Genomic DNA, 6,332 nt, shown 5'->3' on the forward strand with positions numbered 1-6,332 from the left:
AATACAGGGTTTCTCTGTGTAATCTGTCCTGAACTCGTTTTGTAGACCAGGTTGGCCTTGAACTCCCATATATTCACCTACGTCTGCTGGGATTAAAGGCATGCATCACCACATGCATGTCTGGTGCCTGAGTGAGAAACAAGCTCTAAAGCAGTGAGCTCTACTTCCAGAATTACTGAATTTTAGATAAAACCCCAATTCAGCCTAGAATTAGAACTTGCTGCCTTTTATCCCAGCCCTAGGGAGGTAGAGGCTGATGGATCTCTGTGAGTTCAAGGCCAGCAAGGTCTGCAAAGTGACTTCAAGACCAGCCAAGATACAGAAGAACCTTGCTGGGAAAAATGTAAAAACAAGCTCTGTGAGTTTGAAACCAGCCTCCTCTCCCTAGCAAGTCCAGAACAGTGAAGGCTACACAGAGAAACCCTGTCTTGACAAACAAAACAAAACAAAACAAACCGACAATAACAAAACAAACAAAAACCAATTGCAAAAAACCCACCAAGCCAAAACTGGTTCTGTAGAGTTTGCAATGGAATAGATTTATCCTCCTGGATTAGGGAGGGTTTGGGGAGTGGCAAGTTGATGGAGAAGATAAATTGCCAAGTCCTGGAAGGAGGAGCTCACAGTCTCTGAGGATCCAGAGCGCACATCCCATCCAGGAACAAACCACAGGGAGACAGGATGCCCCGTGAGTAAAGGGCAGGAGCCAGAATTGGGGTGCAGATGGCTGTGGCTGTGACAAAGACGTGAGGTGTTCTCCTTCTCCTTGGGTTCCAAGCTAGGTCCCATGGGGGCCACACATTTCTTTTTCCTTACCCTTCTTGACTTCTGGTAGTGTGTTGTAATTTTCTGCTTCTTTTTCCTACTGAGTCTAGAGCCCATGGTTTCACCTGTGTAAGGAGGGTTCCACGGCTGAGCCATGCTCCAGCTCTCTGCTCAATATTTTAATTAATACCAGTATGTGTCTGTGAGTGTGGGATTTTGAGTGTTCCCGGAGACCTGAAGAGGGTGAGGGGTTCCTGAGGTCCTCTGTAAGAGCAGCCAGGGCTCTTAGGCACAGAGTCATTTCTACAGTCCCATGAAATATTTAATGTACCCTTAAACATATATTTAGCCAGGTGGTAGAGGCATATGCCTTTAATCTCAGCACTTGAGAGGCAGAAGCAGGCAAATCTCTTGGGTTTGAGGCCAGATTGGTCTACATAGTGAGACCAGGACAAAGAGAGACCCTGTCTCCGAACAACCAAAAACAAACAAACAAACAAACAAACAAAATAAAATCGTGTGTCACCATCACTTATCTCCTCTTTCAATCTCTCTCTCACATTCTCCCTCCCTCCCTCTCTTTTTTTTTCTTTCTCTTTTTTGGTGTAGGTGAGACAGAATCTCCCTCCATCCCTCCCTTCCTCTCTCTCTCTCTCTCTCTCTCTCTCTCTCTCTCTCTCTCTCATGTTTTTTGAGATAGCGTTTCTCTTTGTAATCTATCCTGGACTTGCTTTGTAGATCAGGCTGAGTTTGAACTGACATAAATCCACCTGCCTCTGCCTCCAAGTGCTGAGATTAAAAACGTGCACCACCACACCCGGCTTGGGACAGAGTCTCTATGTAGCCCTGCGTGCCGTGGAATATCCTTAGTAGACCAGTTTGGCCTCAACATCTGAGAGATTCACCTGCTTCTGCTTCCTGAGTGCTGGCATTAACCATTCGTGTCACAATGCTCTGCCAATTTTCTAGAGGACTGTGTGAAACCAGATTTCAAATTCTGGAAACATATATTATCTGGGAACCTGTCCTTCTACTTGATATGTGGATAAATACATATGTATCTGCTTGTGTGTATATATGTATGTAAGTATGTATGCTTGTGTGTGTGTGTTTTTAAATAGAATCTCATGTAGCCCTGTCTGTCCAGAATCTCTGTATGTACACCAATCCTGCTTGGAATACACAGATTCCTTTGCATCTGCCTTTCAAGTGCTGGCATTAGAAGCGTGCCCTACAGTGCCTGGCTGTCAGGGTTAATTTAGAAACAGGGTAGCATGTAGCAGGCTGGCTTCAAACATTCAGTGATGGTGAAGCTGGCCTCAAACTATTGGGATTCCAGGTTGACACCACCGTGCTTTATTTTTTTTTTGTAACATTGTTTTAACTCTTGTTGGGGCTCAGGTGAGCTGTATTTTAGTGGCTTCTGATTTTGCTGTATGAAGTAACACCTGGAGTCCTAGGTATTGACTTCACCTTGAAAAATAGATTCTTTTGGCCTAAGAGTGTTTTTCTGGTTTAAGTATGTCATGACCTTCTTAAATTCAGTTTTTTACTTTTTTTACTTTTTTTCTTTCTTTTTCCCCTGAGGCATGGTCTCTGTTTGTAGCCATGGCTGTCCTGGAACTCAATTTGCTGAGATTAAAGTAGTGTGCTATCATAAAACTCAGCATTTTTATTTTTTAAATTTATTGAAAAAATTTTAAATGTTCACAACTTAAAAAAAAAAAAGATTTCCTTATTAAGTATACAGGGTTCTGCCTGCAAATACACATGCTGGCCAAAAGATGGCACCAGATAACTTTATTGATGATTGTGAGCCACCCTGTAGTTTCTGAGAATTGAACTCAGGACCTATGGAAGAGAAGCCAGTGATCTTAACCGCTGAGCCATCTACCCAGCATTTTTTGTATTTTCTTAAATAATTCAACCCAACAAAAAGAAACTCATGTTTTGGGGAAATAGAATTTAAGGATAAAATGCTGCCTACTGTATTGTTTATAAATAAACACCCTTTGTACAGATGAAAACCAAAACCAAAACCAAAACCGAATAAAAATATTCTTGTCTTCTCTGTGAACAGGAAAGCCAGTGAAAGATGAAGAATTCTGGACCATAATCAGTCTTGAGCAACACTTGGCACTGCAAGATGTCTTCTATGGAAACATGTTCCCAAACCTACAGGAAATCCAGCAACTGGCCTCCAGACTCCAGTTAAAGGACATGGTAGTGGAGGTTGGTGCCTGGGTGTGTCTCAGGGTAGTCAGCTAGCCCAGGGCCTCCTGTGGGCTTTCCTTTCTTCTAGTCATTTAAAGTTGTAAATATAGCTGAGCATGGTGGGACATGCCTTTAATCCCAGCACTCAGAAGGCAGAGGCAGGTGTATATTTGTGAATTCGAGGCCAGCCAGGTCTACTGACTCCAGGACAGCCAAGGCTAACACAGAGAAACCTTGTCTTAAAAAAACAAAAAAAAATGTTGTAAATTTTTCATGTGTATGTGTGCATGCTTTCTCTATATGTGCACCATGTGCACGCCTGGTTCCCAGAAGGCTAGAAGAGGTTGTCCTATCCCATGGAGGCTGAAGTACAGGTGGTGGATGCTGGGAATAGAACCTGGGTCCTCGGCAAGGTCAGCAAGTGCTCTTAACCACTAAGCCATCTCTCCAGTTCCACCCCCTTTCCATTTCATGAGAGAGCATCTCACAGATCTAAGGCTAGTCTTTTATTTATTTGTTTTTTGAGGAAGGGATTCTCTGTGCAGCCTGGATGTCCTAGAACTCACTCTGTAGGCTAGGCTGGCCTGGAACCCACAGAAATGTGCCTGCCTCTGCCTCACGAGGGCTAGGATTAAAAGCATGTGCCAATGTCAACCAGGTATAAGGCCTGTCTTGATCTCAGGTTCTTCCTGTTGTCACCTCCCAAAGTGCTGCGTTACAGGCATATGCCCATGTTTCACTGTCAATAATGCATTGATATGACTGTATTATGGATGTAGGGTCTCACTGAGTAGCCTTGGATGGCCTGGAACTTGCTATGTAGGTCAGGCTGGCTTGTGCCTTTGCCTACTGAGTGATGGTAGTACAAGTGGCTGCACTTTTTAAAAAATAATTCCTGTTTGTTGACCGTGGCATTGTTAAGGAATGGATGCTAGAGAGGAACGAGTTTTTTCTTTTCTTTTTTAAAAAGATGTAGTTATTTATTATGTATACAGTGTTTCACCTGCATGTACACCTGCAGGCCAGAAGAGGGCCCGGGATCTCATTATAGATGGTTGTGAGCCACCATGTGGTTGCTGGGAATTGAACTCAGGACCTCTGGAAGAGCTCACAGTGCTCCTAACCTCTGAGCCATTTCTCTAGCTCCTGAGTTGTTTATTTGCTTACCCACCAACTTTATTCAGATACACTAAGGCTCCTTAGAGGATTACACATACCAGCTGTGCAGTGTCAAGGCAAACCTGACTTGAGGCCAAGAGGGCTCAGTGAGACTCTTTGTTTCTCTCTCTCTCTCTCTTCTTTCTTCCTTCCTTCTTTTCCTTTGTTTTATTCTTTCTTGTTCTGTTCCTTGCACACTGTGTTTTTCTATCTATCCCTGATGGCCTTGGAACTCACTCTGTAGACCAGTCTGGCTTTGAACTCAGGGATCTCCCTGTTTCTGCCTCCTGAATCCATGCTCCACTTTGGACTGGCTAGGGCCCTTTCTTAGAGGAGTTGGTTCCTGTATTCTCCTGTGTTGTACTGATAAAACAAAGCACGTGGGAGTAGGTCTTTTTTCTTTTTACTGTTTATTTATTTTCTATTGTTTTATTTGAGACAGAGTCATATTTAGTCTAGGCTAGCCTCACACTTGCATAGCTGAAGATGGCCTTGAACTCCTGTCTCTTCTGCCTCTATTTCCCATGAACTGGGCTACTGGAGTAGGCCACCACACAGGGCTCAGAATATTGTCCTTGACAGTCCAGAGCCATCTTTTCTTACTGTCTTGTGATCTAGGGTGGGAGCACCCTGTCTGCTCCAGCCACTGATAAAGTCTCAAATCATCTACCTCAGGGACCAAGGACAGGGAGGCTGAGAGAGCATATTAAATATCTGTGAGAGATTACTAACCTGCTTTCTCACCTGAGGATGGTACATTTCTCCTCTGGACTAATCACTTTATTATCCAACTCTCTGGCTAAAGGTGATGGGGTTTGTTGATGGCCTTGAATTTCAAAAAGTCCTAGGTTCTATCCCTGGCACAGACTATACTGGCCCTGTCTCAAAAACTGAGCCAAAGATAAGTGTCTGGGGCTGGGGAGGTGGTTCAGTGGTTAAGGGCAATGACTGTTCCTGTGACGGCAAGAGTTCAATGCCAAGCACTGGCCTGGTGGCTCAAAGCCACCTGTATATCCAGTTACAGATGCCCTAATGTCCCCTTCTACTCTCTATAGGCACTGCAACCAGGTGTATACAAGCATAACCTAAAATAACAATGAAAAATATCTGTGTGACAGCATACATGTTATATATTAGCCCTTGGTAGGCAGAGGCAGACACAACTTTGTGTTAGAGGCCAGCTTGGTCTTCATAGTGAATTCCAGAACAGAGAAGTTTACACAGAGAAACCCTTTCTCAAAAATCAAAAACAGGGAGGCAGAAGTAGGCAGATTGCTGTAAGTTCAGGGCTAGCATGGTCTATAAAGTGAGTGCAGGACAATCAAGGCCACACAGAGAGACCCCGTCTAGAAAAACCAAAAATAAGAAAAAAAACCCAAAACAACAAAAAACCAAAACAAAACAAGAGCAAAAACAAAGCCATATAAAAATTAATTATATATATTAAGTATTTAAATTAAAGCTCCTAAAAAATTATGAATCATTTCTTTTATTTTCTTTTTTTGGAGGGGAGGGGTGGTTCTCATGACAGGGTTTCCCTGTCTAGCCTTGACTGTCCTGGACTCACTTTGTAGAGCAGGCTAGCCTTGAACTCACAACGATTCACCTGCCTCTACCTCCCAAGTGCTAGGATTAAAGGCATGTGCCACCACTACCTAGCTTGATGAATAATTTCTTAAAAAGATAAAAACTATCCTTTCTTCTCAGGGATGGTTTAAATGTTATCAAGACCTAGTGATGACAAATATGACAGAAAATCAGAGGACTTCATTTCTGAGAATATTCAAGGAGACCATGCAAGTGAGAGGAGCACCCTCTTCACAGACCATGCCAATGATGCGTGCATCATCCAACCAGACCATGACACCAATGCCTGCCTTATCCAACCAGGCCATGACACCAATGCCTGCCTCATCCAACCAGGCCATGACACCGAGGCGTGCATCATCCAGCCAGGCCATGACACGGATGCCTGCATCCTCCAACCAGGCCATGACATGCAGGCCTGCATCCTCCAACCAGGCCATGACACCGATGCGTGCATCATCCAACCAGGCCATGACACGGATGCCTACATCATCAAACCAGGCCTTACCAGTGATGGCATCATCATCCAAACAGTCCATGTCAGTTAGGGATGCATCATCCTGCTTGGCTGCACCAGAGAGAACAGCATTGTCCACCCAGCCTAAGAT

General features: G+C 44.0%; 1 long non-coding RNA gene across 1 annotated transcript; it reads left to right on the forward strand.

Annotated features, from left to right (window-relative positions):
- Positions 1-622: 622 nt before the first annotated feature.
- Positions 623-6,097, forward strand: LOC311591034. Its single transcript, XR_014777015.1, has 3 exons — positions 623-688; positions 2,846-2,997; positions 5,845-6,097. It is a non-coding gene; the product is annotated as an uncharacterized lncRNA (long non-coding RNA).
- Positions 6,098-6,332: the final 235 nt, after the last annotated feature.

This window comes from Acomys minous (assembly GCF_964271855.1).
Source record: "Acomys minous genome assembly, chromosome: 20".
In the NCBI taxonomy this organism is placed as follows: domain Eukaryota; kingdom Metazoa; phylum Chordata; class Mammalia; order Rodentia; family Muridae; genus Acomys; species Acomys minous.